We start from the raw sequence: 15446 nt of genomic DNA, 5'->3' as shown, positions 1-15446 counted from the left end.
GTAGTCTCTTTCAATGACTCTCGATGATTTTGAAAATGTCAGTCACAAAACAATAAGAAAATAACATCTACTGCGTAAATGTATCCCTCTACCTCTTTCTGACATTCTTACATGCACCAAAGTTAATGGAAAACAAAAAGCACGAATAGCATCTCATGCTTTAATTTTCTGGGCTTTTACCCTTCGGTACCCTGAGGGAAGGAAAAATCACTGACTTTATACAAGCTTGGTGAAAGTACAGAAAACTTATTGGTAAAGTGATTTGATGTTGATTACAGCAAGCACTGTGTGCTTCAGAAAAAGAGGGGAAATTCAATAAGAAATGGCCCGACCTTTTCAGTGTGCATGTGGGTAATTGTTGCTGCTTATTTCCCTCCTGCTCTACATCAAGTCACTGGGGCTTTAATGGAACTGGCGCAGAGTAAATTACGCAAACTAAGAAAAATTGGCAACTACTACCCTTAACATCCCAGTGATTTTACACTTAAAGTCAATTTAATAGACTTCGGAAATACTACTTTACTTGTGAAAATATTTGTTTAAGCATTTAACAACAGGAAGCCGATGTAACAGACTGGGGGTGAGGGGTTTTTAAGATGTCCAAGGCAGTTTCACTTCAAGTACCAATGAGATGTGATTCACAAAGTCCTGTTTGGGTAGGTCTGATCCCAGAATGTATTATGAAGACCTCAATACCAGACCCAAAGATGGCGCCCATTCAGTCCAATAAGAACTCTTTGTCTGGCACAAGTACACCAAAAAAGTATCTTTCTTCAGAGTTTACTTTCAGGCTCTGTGGTCTGTGTTTGTCCTGCTGGCCCCAGCCACGAGTTCCCGCCGTCGCAACTTGATGACGTTACAGATTATTACATTTCAAACAATACCTCAATGTATCAGAAATGTCCAATTATTCCCAGTTTAAGCTTTCCTATCAACATTTCTCTGCTTAAATCTGGAACTATGCTTTTTAGGAGACGGTGGAACTTTTCCCTGCAATACCACAAGTGGCCACTGGGAAAAGCTGGAAGCAAGACGCAGCAGCAGCACCATAAAGATCTCAAAAATACATCCATCATAATACTATGAGACATTGGAATTTGACACACGCACTCATATCTCAGTCAGGGATACATTTTTTTTAACTTTGGTCATGTCTAGACTTTTCATTTGGTGCTCCGACCAATTCAAAAGCATTTATTCGCCAGTACTTTGGTTCATGACCGAATATACAAAGAAAGTAACATTTCCATCAGCCTGAGCTTTACTTACAGCATCAGCATGTTAAGAATAAATTTCGCCTTTCAGACCTGTTAATTCGTCTGTAGAGGGTCTTGGTCACACCATTCTAGAAACTAAAAGTAATGATGTCCCTCTGCTGCATCTGTTTAACCTTTTTATAATTCATGGAAATACAAAACTGGACTCATTTTTTTCCACAAATGGAAAAAATATGACTATCCTGTCTGGAGCACACTTACAGAGCATTACCTTTGTTCAAGGGCAGGAGATGAACCCATCTCAGCTGTAACAGGAGCAGGTAGGACGTGCTTTGCCTGCATTAGGGGCCATCTCCATCTACAATAATATGACCAATTTTTTCTCAAAGCCACACTCCTGGACCAACCTCACACTCTCATCATTTCAATCTGTACTGAGTTCAAGTTCAATAGTTCAAAGGGGAACACTGTTCAGATTAATAATTCAGATGCTGCAGAGAAAAGCTCTGACTAGTGCTGCTCTGATGTGAAGTGCAGAGCTCTTTATTTTTGATCAGTGGGAGACGCAGCAGGAGGAGGATACAATTTAATGGTTTCTGACAATCGTTATCAATTGATAAATCTTCCAGATTGGTCAACAACTGAAAAAAACAATGAACGGTGAAAATCGGGAGTGAAATCAGGTCATATTTCAAGATAAAACAACATATTGGATAACCCATTAGCTATGGCTAACGGTAGCATCCAGCCTCCTACCAGATAATATTACAGTTGGCTCTGAAGTCACTCAAAGCTCATATCCCTGTTTGGTAGTTATACACGATAAAATAGGAGGGACTTAAATTCTCAGCTCACATAATGTTAGCTTGGAACAAATAACTTCTTAAAATACTTACTAGCTAACTTAATGTTAGCTAAATAAACGAGGAACTGCTTGAATGCTAGCATCATCGTTTGTCAGGAGGTAGCTAATATCTAAAATGTTGTTTTGCTTAGAAATATGGACAGATTTCCCTCTGGATTTCCGGTGGCAATTGTCTCCTCTTAAGTTGCTTATTTATTGAGATCTGGTAACAATTGTCAGGTATTTTACATTAATATGACTTACATCCTCGTATACAGTAATACAACATTATAGCAGCATTTAAGCTAGCCATGAGCTGTGTTACAGAGAAAAATGGTCGCTGTGTGAGGGTAATAGTATACTATATTTTTTCTCTGGATCAAACTCTTGTCCCTGCATCTTTGTTTCTGTCTGAATAAAACATAATGTAAGCTAAATAATGTTAACTAGAAAGTGCTTTAAAGCTAGCATCAGCTGTTGTGAAAACGTATTTATTAGCTTATCTAAAATGTTTTGCTTTAAAATATGGCCAGATATTCCTCCAGATTTATGCTGTCAATTGTCTGTGAAGTTGCTCATTTATTGAGATGTGGTCAAACGATTAAACTAACTTCATTAATTGTCAGGTATTTTACATTTATACGACGTGCATCCTGGAATACAGTAATACAAAAGTATGACAGCATTTAAGCTAGCCCTGAGCATGTTTTCTGTGGAGAATGGTCGCTGTCTGAGGGTAAGCTGATGAGTTTTTTTATATTTTTGACAGCGATACCTTCCTTACATTTCAATAAAATGTTTAATTTATCAACATAATATAGTATAAAAAGTTGCACTATAACTCTTGTCCCTGCAGTTTTGTTTGTGCCTGAATAAATTTGTCATAAACAGTTTTTTGTTGTCATTTCCAGATGTAATCATCCCACATTCTCCGTCTAATTATACGAAAACATCATCTCCCAATCTTACAAGGTCTTGCAGATCTACAGATTATCGTTCTCAGAGGCAGCGGAGCGGTTCGGAGACGCATAAATTGGATTTGGTGGCTGCGAGGAAAGAGGGTTGAAGCCTTTTCCAGCAGCAAAGGTAATTCTTTATGTGGCATAGCTGCAGGAGTGTGTGCTGCTGTGTATGAAAATGATGTCCCTCCTCAAACTTTACTTTTTCTTTCACAAAGTTCCATCGTAAAAATGCCAGGAGGTATAGTCTGATCCCGCCTCGCCTCATTGTGTTCCGGGAAGCAGAGACAGTGAGGTGTGTGGGGGAGGCGGTGTGTGTCTGATGAGGAGCTGTAAAGGGAATGGACCCGACAAAGGCTCCTCGAACATGACAGAGCCGACACAGGAGAAAGGCTTTGTTGTCTTTGGAGAATCAGTGCAAACATTTTGCTCCCTGTAAAGCTCCTCTCAATGCCAACCTGAGGCAAAACAGTGATAAAATATCTTTACATTATAGGTACGTCTCTTTGCCTCTCAACAGCTCTCTCTGAGCTCCCTTTATGTTCCTTTTTTATGAACAAACGATACTAACTATGGTCCCATTTGTAACCACGGTCCATCCGCCAACTGGCTGAGTCATTACACTGATGCACACTAAAAAGGCAGATTAGAAAATTGTAATAAAATTCAGATTTGTCCAACTCTGCAGAGCTAATTGTCATATGAGTTTATCCCTGCTGTCTTTCGCCATCACAGCAGTCAAAGAGCCAAATCACCAAATGACCAATAAATAGCTGACATTTCAATAAAACTGCCATTTGTGGTGAGATTAAACGGATTGATTACTCAATTTCAACATAAGCAGTCACAGGAATGAGTCACTGCTTGTAATTATTCCATTTACTGTCATACAGAAATTATGTAAGATGTAATAATAGTGTGCATCTCCATTTCAAACCCACACTGTTTCTGATTAGACAACATTAAAAGAGAAAATTGTCCAATTATTATTTCACTTTTAAATGTTCTCGGAGCAGCTCAACTAAATCTCAACACACAAGGTTTAACTGTCATTCTGGAAGTCAAGTCTGACTTTTTCTCTGTTTCCCTGTTAATGAAAATCCAAAGCTCCCGCTGTGTTTACCTGTTGTCTTGATAAAGTCAGCATATTGTCCACATCACTAAAACCATCAGCAAAACGCATCATTCCCTGCAAATTTTTCAGAAAACATTACAAAATCATTAAACACTGGTGAAAACGGTGAGTTATGCTGCGTTCCAGACAGTTGTGAACTCGAGAACTTCCCTGTAGAAATTTCCGACCTCCAACCTCAGATCGTTCCAGGTGCACAACGCCAAATGTAAATATTAAAGATGGCCGGCCGTGACACAGTGATGTTTCGTTCTTTCAGAGATTATTTATAGTAACCAGCGACCTTATCACATTAGCGACATTTCTTCTTGATAGTTGCAGTTATTTCAATTAAATGCAGCCAAATATATAACGTTGCTTTTCAGTTGATAGTTTACCATTAACGATGTGCCTCTCCATGGGTCCGGCCATTGTTGTGTAACGTCAGACATCTGATTCTCATGAAGTCGGGGTGGATGAATCTGCTCTGAGTTCACAAGTAGGAACTCCGACTTCGAATGGTGTTCCAGAGCAATTTTTCGGAGGTCGGAAAAACTCGACTTCCAAGTTGTCTGGAACGCAGCATAAGTGCTGGTGAATTGTACATTAAATTTGATTAACCATGTGCACTGTCGTAGTAGGCTTTAGGGCGTTTTCAAACCTCTTTTAGTTAGGTTGAATTGAACCCTGGAGCGTTTACCCCCTTGGTGCGGTTCGTTTGGGCAGGTGGGAACAACGCAATCGCACTAGGGTTTACTTCGTAAGCCAGAGAGCATCATTAAATAAATTGCCCCCCCATATAACTCTAAATTTAAGGAAGTTACCCCCCTCAATGATCCCTGGAAAATTCCCACACGCTGTATACTAGGCACACACTGGCTGCACATGGATAGGCTATTATATTTGACATTGTGATATACGTTTGATCCGTTACAATGTCGTTGTATGTGCTCATATGTGCTCCCTCTTTTTCACATAACGTGAAGCAACACATTGTTGCCGTGAAGTACGTTCAAATGTGCCATTCTGCTCGCATATTTTGGCTTTGTATATGGCCCAAACGATGGCTGTGATTATGAACAAATGCCAACAATGGTCCATTTTGGATAACTATCCCGTAAAAAAAAACCCAAAAACAACTTCCTTTATCCACCCGCTCGATCAATATATGACAAATTACAGAATGACTCGGCTCTTGTTTATACTATTTTGGAAAATGGCCTTTGCGTACATCTCTCAATAAGTGACATAACTCTATGAACTTTGCACTGTAAAACCTAATAATCTTAATAAAATAAGTAAGTTAACTAAACTCAATCCTCAAAGAAATTTGACGTAACTCATCCCAATGAATTAGCAGTAACTCAAAACCATTGCTGTAGCTAGCAGTAGCTGGCAGCCTACAGTAACGTTGGTTGTTGTAAGAGTGGCGACTGCAATGGCGGTCATGACGGTGCATGTCTGTTGAAAAAAATTGAAAAAAAAACAAAAACATGTTCAATAAGATTATTAATACAAAATATCAGCAGCAATTAAATCCAATGTAATGAGGTGTGTCTTCATCCTCCAAGTGAGTGTTAACATCTGACACTGATTTGAGGACACTGGGTCACATGACATGGAAGCTATTGAAACAAACAAAATCATTTTACATGAAAAAATTTAATATAAAAATCTAATAATAAATATAAAAATCCATTGTAAGAATGATTTGTTTCTTTTCCCGAACTCATTCTCAGGACTTGATCCGATCCCTTAGCTGTAATTACTTTTGAACAACTGGGCCCATATTTGACCTTCACTGTGCAGGACGATGTTTGTGCAATATTAGATGCTAAAAGTTTCTTTATGCCCTCTTTGAATCTCAGTTTTACACGTGAAATCATTGTTTTTGTGGCGAAACAAGTGTGGAAACCAATCATTGTCCAATATTCAACAAAGAGACGATTAGTATCCAGTAGTTGAACTGAAATTAACATTATGTATTCATATATTCATAGATGAGCGAGACGTAGTAGAGGTTCTGTAGATGAAATCTAATAAATAAGAAATAGCTGAATTTTTTTTTGAGGGAAAAAACAGAATTGTCCGCAGGTGGATTTTAAATGTCAAAATGTGCGTGTCAAAGGATTGAAAAAATAACATTTAGGAAATTCTTGTTCCTTGAAACAATGTTCCAGTTACTGAAGATAAACCACTCTCCCTGTCCCAGTTGCTGGGAAAAACGCAAAACCAAGACCTCCCTCTGAGAATATCTGAAATGATTTCCTTCTTACAATACCTACACATGCTGATGAAGGTAAAGGTCAGGAGAAGATTGTGTTTCTGGACAGGTTTGTTAAACTTTTGGTTGAGATAAGAAAACAGTGTGCTTTTGTTTCTGTATTTAATAGAAGGGCAAATATTGATTTCAGGTGTGAAAACTCTGCTCCCCTCATGAAAGTTTAATGTGGTTCAAGACTGTCCTCCTCCACACTCTTAACGTTCTGCTCCTCTACATAACGGACACACACTCCTGCATTGCAATTGGATGATGGCTCTCCACATCCATTATGAGCGTTATTCTCAGATCTGCTCTCCATGGACCTCGCTGTCAACATTTCTCTGAGGGCTTATGTTCCAAATCACTTCCTGTGTATGAAATCTGTCCTGGCATGACTTCAGGTTTAGAAATGATCGACTGTAGAGAGCCAGAAACAAACTGACACAAAGGGTACAAAGTGGTGGGGCTTCAAATTGATTTCGTTTCATTAAAAAAATCCTCCCTTTCATTCAAAGTAGGGCAAATAACCGGCATGTTTTGCTTTTAGAGTAAATGAACGTGCAACAAAACGCTGAGATGTTAAAGTGTAAAACCAATGACTCCCACCTGCCTTTACGACTATAATAACATGAGTGTGAGACGAGTGGATTTGTCAGGGTGAGTGGCACATTATGACATAAGATCATTATAGAGAAGCACATCAGGTTATGAACAGGCATCACTCACTGTGTGGTACATTAAGCTTGTTCCCTGGCATGTCAAGGTGAGAGGAAACATGTTTATATTGGGGTGTTAGCAGGCTTAGTAGAAGGAGTACACGCCACGTGGAAGGCCCTGCCCCGAGACTTAGAGTCTCGGGACTGGGCCAAGAGCTCTGTCTGGGTGAGCCGAATGGGAGACAGGTGAGTGTGGTAAGGTGGGGCACACGTACACTCACACAACAGTTTGTAGCCAGAAAGAAACCTGACAAACTTCGCCTGGTGCTCGCCTCTAATTTGAATAACTGACTTTATTTCTGTAATCAATTACAAGCCAATTAAAGTCAAAGCCAGGGGCAATTTTTTAACAAATCCTGCCGTATTCCCACAAAGCTGCTCAAAAAGAAAACCCTCCTAATGCAGCAGAAGGGCTGCAGGTTGTAGCTCTGCTCAGCCTTTCAAGCGGTCACTGCAGGGATCTATTTGATTTCTGCGAGCTCCGCCTCTCCGCTGCTGCTTGCTACACTAATGACATGACTCTTTGTCATTGGGAGGTATTTGATAGGCAAGGATGAGACACTTATAGTGGGGAAACTCCGAGCTTCATTTGTTCACTGCAGTAGCTGGTGTCGTTTCCAAAATCCTGCTTGTAGACAGTTTTTAAACAGCCTCGAACAGAGTGATTGACACTAGAATGAAAATATACAATGGCGCCTTTTTCTTTAATTCCTCCAGATAAAGAAACAAGGAATAATGGGTCGTTTCTTACACAGCTGAGTATTGTAAATTCTGATTCACTCGCACAAAGAAACACCACACAATGGTGTTTATATATAACAAATTGCTTTTTTAAAATTCTGTGCATCAAAGAGATATTCCCGCTTCAAATCAGCCTATTTGGCCGAGAGTCTGCAAAGAAAATAGACGTTGGGAATTGCATCCTGGCTTCTATTTGTAATTATGCATTTTTGAAATCCAAGAGCAGAAAATTGAGTCGGGATTTTAGAGTGAGGGGGTGTTTGTAATTGATATAATGGATCCAGGGGAAAAGCTTTGAAATGAGAGCTTTAGGAAGGAGAGCAGAGAAAAGCCTTTGTGCGACTGCTGCGTCTTTCCGAGCAGAGGCAACACAGAGCGCCACTGATCTGACTTACAGCTTTATTCTGTGAGGATTTAAAAGGCTGGATTCCCTGACAATATTGGCCCCCGCTACATCAAAGGGTGCCCTCTAACTCCGCGCACACAGTGCTCTGTGTTGTTTTTATAGTGGGCTGCTCTAATGAGTGTCTCCTTGTATCAGAACATCTCGGGATTACCACCTTCCTCAAACAACAAAATCCTTCAGATAAAGAACCAAAGCCTGTCAGTCCGCCAGTTTCCGGCTGAGTGATGCTCTCACGTCTCAAAATGCTATGTCATACTTTCACATAGCAGCTCACTGTATGTCTCCCTGTCTGCCTCTCCCATCCAGTCGAGGCAGATGGCTGTTCATAAATCAGCCTGGGTCTGCTCGACGTTTCTGCCTGTTAAAAGGAAGTTTTTCCTCACCACTGTTGTGAAGTAATTGCCCAAGGTGGATTTATGTTGGGTCTCTAAATAATAAAACAAAGAGTACAGCCTGGACCTGCGCTTTTTGCAAAGATCACTTTTGTTATGATTTGGTGCTATATAAATAAAAATTGATTGTTTAATGATGCATCAGTGGTGTCATCCCATGTGATTTTGTTATAAATCATAACACAAGATTATAAAAATCCCAAGCTTCGTCCATCACCGAGCCGTGGTTGGTCCAATAAAGAGAGCAGGCTGAAGCAGTGTAGTGTTCTCTTTGCTGTGTTACGCTTAAATGGTGACTATACGCTGGACAAACAAGGAACAGAGTGATGATTAAAGACAATGAAACTTCAAAAACAAGTGCAAATCCAAAGACGAAGACGAAGAAACAATTTCAACAGTCATGTGAAGCAAAAAAAATCTAAATTGTAATTTAGGGTGCTTTTTAGATCTCATTTGGAATGGAGTCCATAAAAAACACATGCAGTTACTGCTTATGGCCATAGGTGTCGCCAGTGAGAACGAAACTGAGGTCTCGACATTGCAGCTTTAATTATGGAATTGTAATTGTCTAGCTTTTCAAACAAAAGACATTTGGGTTTATTTTCTTTAACTATTTTTGGATGTTAAATGTTTAGCAAACTGAATAAATACAATTATATGATTTAATGTCAATAGAAATTGGCTGTTTAATTGAGCAAGGTAAACAGTGTGCAGAGTCACCTCTAGGCCACACAAGAAAAAGGACATTAATTATCTTCAACAAACTCACAAATGTATTGATTAGTTTATTGAAATTATGTATTGGGATGGAGGGATCAAAGAAGGTCTGGACAGAGATGGAAAAAAGGTCACACATGAGGGGATGAATCAACGCTCGATTGGGTCGAGGAACCCTGGAGGGGTTCGAGGCTCAGGGGGTGCAACATTAGGTTGATGAGGCATGTCAAGGCGGCATATTTCCCCCTGAGGTTGTGTACTGAGAGAGGGAGAGAGAGAAAAGTGAAGTGAAAGGGAAAATAGTTGAATACGGAAGGATTTCTGAAGTCTTTTTATAAATCTATATAGTAAAAATTAAGATATTATCCCCATATTAATGTATGAGAATCCCTGTAAGAATCTTTATTCCCAACAACCCTTAAGCTGACACTAAGTTTAGCATTATTTGAGCACCTCAACTCCCTGCCTCATCTTTGTAATACCACACATTACCGTTAGCTAGAATTGTATGCTTTTCCAACCATGTTTCATAATACTAAATCCAATTAGTGTGAATATGGCCAATCGAGAAACTGTTAGTTTATGTAAGAAGATATCTAATAGCACATTTTCTGAATTCTTCAGTGTATAAGGATGAACGCTAATAAAATCACTATTAAGCCTGCTAATGTTAGCTGGCTAAAGGTAAGTTTTACCTTAACTAATATTAACTTACTAATGTTAGCTAGCTAAAGGTAAGATTTACCTTAACTAATATTAACTTACTAATGTTAGCTAGCTAAAGGTAAGATTTACCTTAACTGATATTAACTTACTAATGTTAGCTAGCTAAAGGTAAGATTTACCTTAACTAATATTAACTTACTAATGTTAGCTAGCTAAAGGTAAGATTTACCTTAACTGATATTAGCTTACTAATGTTAGCTAGCTAAAGGTAAGATTTACCTTAACTAATATTAACTTACTAATGTTAGCTAGCTAAAGGTTAGATTTACCTTAACTGATATTAACTTACTAATGTTAGCTAGCTAAAGGTTAGATTTACCTTAACTGATATTAACTTACTAATGTTAGCTAGCTAAAGGTAAGATTTACCTTAACTGATATTAACTTACTAATGTTAGCTGGCTAAAGGTAAGTTTTACCTTAACTAATATTAACTTACTAATGTTAGCTAGCTAAAGGTTAGATTTACCTTAACTGATATTAGCTTACTAATTTTAGCTGAAAGTGACGCTTTCATTTTTAATATTACCTAACTAGTAAGCCAGCTGTTCCTATGGCTTTTCCTTTAATTAACAGTCTCAAATCTCATATTAACTAATGTTATTGCAAGGTTGGATAATTTCAGCTCACTGAAGCACACACTTAAGTTGTACTAGCTTCCTTTTATGCCCAGGAAAAAAGTTAACAACAGGGAACAAAATACAGCCTTGGACTTGCTTGCAGCCGACAGCCTTCTAATTTACTTCAACAGGATTAACAGTAACATTACAAGAACAGTCAAAGCCAACAGCTCAATACCTTAAATAAAGACAGGTCAACTCCCCTCTAGCCAAAAGTTAAATTACAAGTAGCCTACCAGCTCAGCAAATCATCTGCTGCTGCTCATCTGTCCAAACTTTTTCCTCCCTGTCTTTACTTTTTTCCACTCAACCTTTTAACTTTAGTTTATTATTATCCAATCCATTCAATTTTTGTTTTTCAATTGCATTTAATTATTTCCACTTAACCTTTGACATTACATGGGAACGTATTGATAACCCCTGCACCTGCCTCACAGCATTGGTAATATTGACAATTTTTAGTATTGTGTAACAGCCAATCCCACGGGCCGTTTGAACAAGTGGGCTGGTGGCTGGCAGAGCCATATTTTGTTCCACAACTTTTTCCCCCACATTGCTTTCAGGACAGGCCAGCCCATCTGGCATTTGCCAAAATTGCCAGATTGCCATGCTGAGGCTGGTTGACCCCTCCTGATTATCTATGTATAATATGCACGCTGGTAAAGAGTCGTGACAAATGAGCACGCTTAAACTTTTCTCTCGTCAGCTCAGCCAGAGCTCTTTAAATTCTGTCACTGTCCTTCTCTTCTTCTTTAAAAAGTTAAGTAGACGATCTATATTGTGACAGCAGTGTGTGACCAAATTGTGTTAGAGATTTAAATAGCACAAGGCGGAGATGACAGCCATCCCTCCTCCAGCCTGTCTGTCAGTCACTTCTTCCCACCACCAGCGCTCAACTCCATCTGAGACATCACCTCCCACCTCTGAGGCTGCATGGTGATTCCTGCACGGCCTGTATAATCTGCACACACAATAGAGGCGCAAACACACAGTGACGTCACAGCGCAGTGTTTGAATTCCTCTTGAAGCAAAATGAATCCCCAGTTTAAGTCTATGTGCAGTTTGTATGAATCTTCCACTAAACCTGAATATTGTGATGCCAGTAATGACACTTTTTCTCAACACTTAAATTGGATTTTATGGCCATTTTTTTTGTTGCATAGTTTTTTATTCACATTTTATATTAATCACATACCTTCACTTCCCCTTTTGAAAATCAATGTGTTCCTTGTCCACAAAATTGCCATAAATATAAATGTATCGTGACTATTAGCAGACATAAGGCACAGGCACCTTGCAATGTGCCATTTTTCTCTGTGCTGTATGTGTTGTGCAGTGTTTCCCAGCCTGGGTGTTAAAATGATTGACAGTCACAGATCTGTACATTCTGTACAATCTAAATCTGTGATGCAAACATACTCCCCGAGCTGTTTGCTAATGTAGAAGGCACCTCCACACACAGACACCTGGGGATATAAATGGATCATTAATCTCAATATGATGCACGTTTTTTTATATCCTGTTAATGTGCTCATTCATGTGATTCATTACCATATCACATATTTTCTTCATATTAATGTGATTTATCGCCGTTATAAATGTGCTGTGATCTTTGGTGCAGCTTTAAGTTATTAATATTGTCTAATGAAAAACAAAGAGAGATCTCTTTATGCACAGTTATGTTCAGGAACATTAAAAGCAGCTTTTAAAACAGGCATGCTGAAAGAGGAACTACACCATCCTCATGTAAATATGGCCATATGGGGCGTCCGTGCTAACAGGTTATTACTACCTAAATGTATATAAATTATAGTTTGTAGCATGCATGACAAGCAAACAGAAGTAGGGTTACAGAAGCTAAGAGAGAAGGTCTGCATAGGGAGATGGATGGGGTAAAACATACAAGACTTTCACCGAGGGGACCGGGGTTTATGTCCTGTGGGTAGCTTAACCAAATGTCAGTGTTAAATTATTTGCATAATGTAACTTTCGTAACATATGTAATATAACTTAACTTACATAATGATGTAATTATTTCAATGATCTTTTCCTAAAGTAAGTCTAACCATACTGCAACCATGTTCTATGATTGTCCATCACACCTGTCCCTGTTGTTATGTATGATTTTTAGAGTCATTTACAGTTGAACTATTCTATTGTTTTGGAACATGGACATTTGGACATGTTGACATTTACATATCCAGATATGTTGGGGAATATTACTTCACATGTGAACAAAGTTGTCCTCTCCGGAATTTGAAGCTTAATCCAGAAGGAAACTGGACTTCCTCTATACAAGACACTGCATGCTGAATTGCCTTAAGTGATGTCATTTAAGTCAGCTCCGGTTGGATCTACAGACTAAAGTTGAAACTGAGAATAATAATCTGGAAGTAGTGGAGTTAAAAAGAAATCCTCTCTTATACATGCTTGAATGGCTGGAGACTTTTCTAGCCACTATTAGAATAAGTCTGCAGTTGAGTTGCATTGTGGGTAGTGTAGGCCCAACATGTTGTAGGAGATGCAATGCTAACTCAGTAGAGAGCTCTTTTTATTGTTTCCCTGAAGAAAGAATCCATGTCGTGTTTTATTGCTCATTAGTGTTTGTGGTCATCTCGTGTTTCAGAAGGGCAGACTTTAATTGCAGTGCTCGGGGAAACGAAGCCCGATATTTAAAATGTAGTGTCGTATTTAGAAGTTATGTTCTTGTCATCAGTGGTATTTTGGTGTCTTATGAGTCTATTCGGGCTGGGCACTTGTTTGTGCTCAGTATAATAAATGAAAACTAGCTAACTACAGTGTTTTTCAACCACTCACTTTTTCATCCTCAGTTGCTTCGAGCTGCTGCTTAAAATGCTGCTCTGCATAATTGTCCCTCAGTGAGTTATTGTATAAAAGACTCCAGAGCTCAAGTTTTGTTGCAATAATCTGAGTTCTGAACACTATTAGCGGTGTTTTTATTTAGATACTTCTTTATTGTGTCTGATTTCAAAAAGGCCACTGCAGCATCTCGGCCGCACCCGAAGAGTAATTAAAGTTTCTTATCTGCGTTTCGGCAGAGAAAACTCTGATTCTGATGTGGATGGTGAATGCAGTCTGCCTACATAATTCATATCAGGACACAGTGTGGACGCAAAGTGAATACTAATGTTGATCTAAATGCAGCTTTATGTCGCTGAAGGTTAGATTTTACCTCAGTGGGTGATATTGTCCATTGTCAAAGTGCTGCATTTGGAGTTGTTCCCGCCAGCAGAGTATTGTTCTAACATATTGAATATAAAGGAATTGTTTGACATTTTGGGAAGCTTTTTTGCAGAGTTAGAAGTGAAGGGTGTTTCCACTTTTCTGATGGTGCCAAATACTGTATATTAAAATGGACATGCTTGCGCATTTGGAGCCAGAGTCTGCAGAGTAGAGATCAGCTGGTGGAGCTGCGGTATTGACGTCCCGCCCCTTCAGCTAACCACAACGCACATTTAACTTAAAAGATTCCTCATGTCGGCATATTTAACAGCAGAACAGCTTCTTGTGTCGGTCTGAAGCTGATATTCATGGTTATGTAAACTTCAATGACTGTAGTGTTATTGTTAGGTAAGTTTCCTCTCACCGTTCCTCCTCCACTCTGCTAATCCAGAACAGATCGGCTGCAGGAGCCGTACTTGTCAATAGAGCTGTCAATCACCCTTTTACAGCCTCAAAAATAACTAATTAAAAATAAACTTGTCAGAATAATGAACACTCGGGCATAAATCAGCATGATAAGAACTAACTGTAATGTATGTGACGTGTATTTTGATTTTATAGTTTGACTCATGTCCCATCTGTTAACATGGAGGAGGCGGGCTTTATGACCTATACTGTAGCCAGTCAGCAGGGGGCGATAGAGATGTTTTGGCATCACTTCCAGGGAGCTGTCATGTCATCTATCTTTTTATTCAGTCTATGCTTCGTACGCTAAATATGAAGCTTAAGCTAGCAGCTTGTTAGCCTAGCTTAGCATAAAGACTGTAAACAGGGGGAAACAGGTAGCCTTAAGCACCTTTAAAGCTCATTCACGTATTCACCCCTTTTGTTGTTTGTATGATCCACAAAAAGGATTACATATTGGGACTGTTTCTTTGTGCGTTTGTCACTGGCTCAGGCTGAGAAATAGTCTGACACAAACTCCTCTGAAAACATAAAGTGATGTTTTGACATGTTGTACTTTTATGAATAAAATAAATGTGATGTTTTATAGAGAAACACAAACTGTCTCCAAACAGCAGTGACTCAGAGCTCTGCCCACAGAAACCTGGCAAACATCACAACGATGAACTAGATGAAATTACCCGCTTTTATCAATTTCGGAGCTGCCAATGTGCAACAAATTACCCCGTTCAGATTGTAAACTGTGATTTTTTGGTGGTTTCATCAGTATGTTTGGCAAAGTTAAGAGTCAGAGGATTAATGCTGTGACTTGTGAGTTCAACTCGGATACTTGTGAACATGAACATTGTGAGTGAGGCTGAGGGAAAGGGGTCAGAGGGCGGGGGATAGAAACTGAGAAGCATGTTTATGTTGACAAGCAGCTCTGGAAGTGCAAATGAGAAACAAACCTGCCTTTTATGTCTCATTTTAGCAAGGTAAGCTGAGCTGGTTCTACAATGTTTAGGTAAGTGACAAAATCAACCAGGAACTGCCAGGAGCATATGCTTGTCTCAAAGATTAAGCCATGCAAGTCTAAGTACACACGGC

This window comes from Semicossyphus pulcher, unplaced genomic scaffold (genome assembly GCF_022749685.1).
Source record: "Semicossyphus pulcher isolate SPU_LCO1_2020_fin unplaced genomic scaffold, fSemPul1.0.p SCAF_11, whole genome shotgun sequence".
NCBI lineage: Eukaryota > Metazoa > Chordata > Actinopteri > Labriformes > Labridae > Semicossyphus > Semicossyphus pulcher.
The sequence above is the reverse complement of the archived record's forward strand: the minus strand, read 5'-3'. Positions refer to the sequence as shown.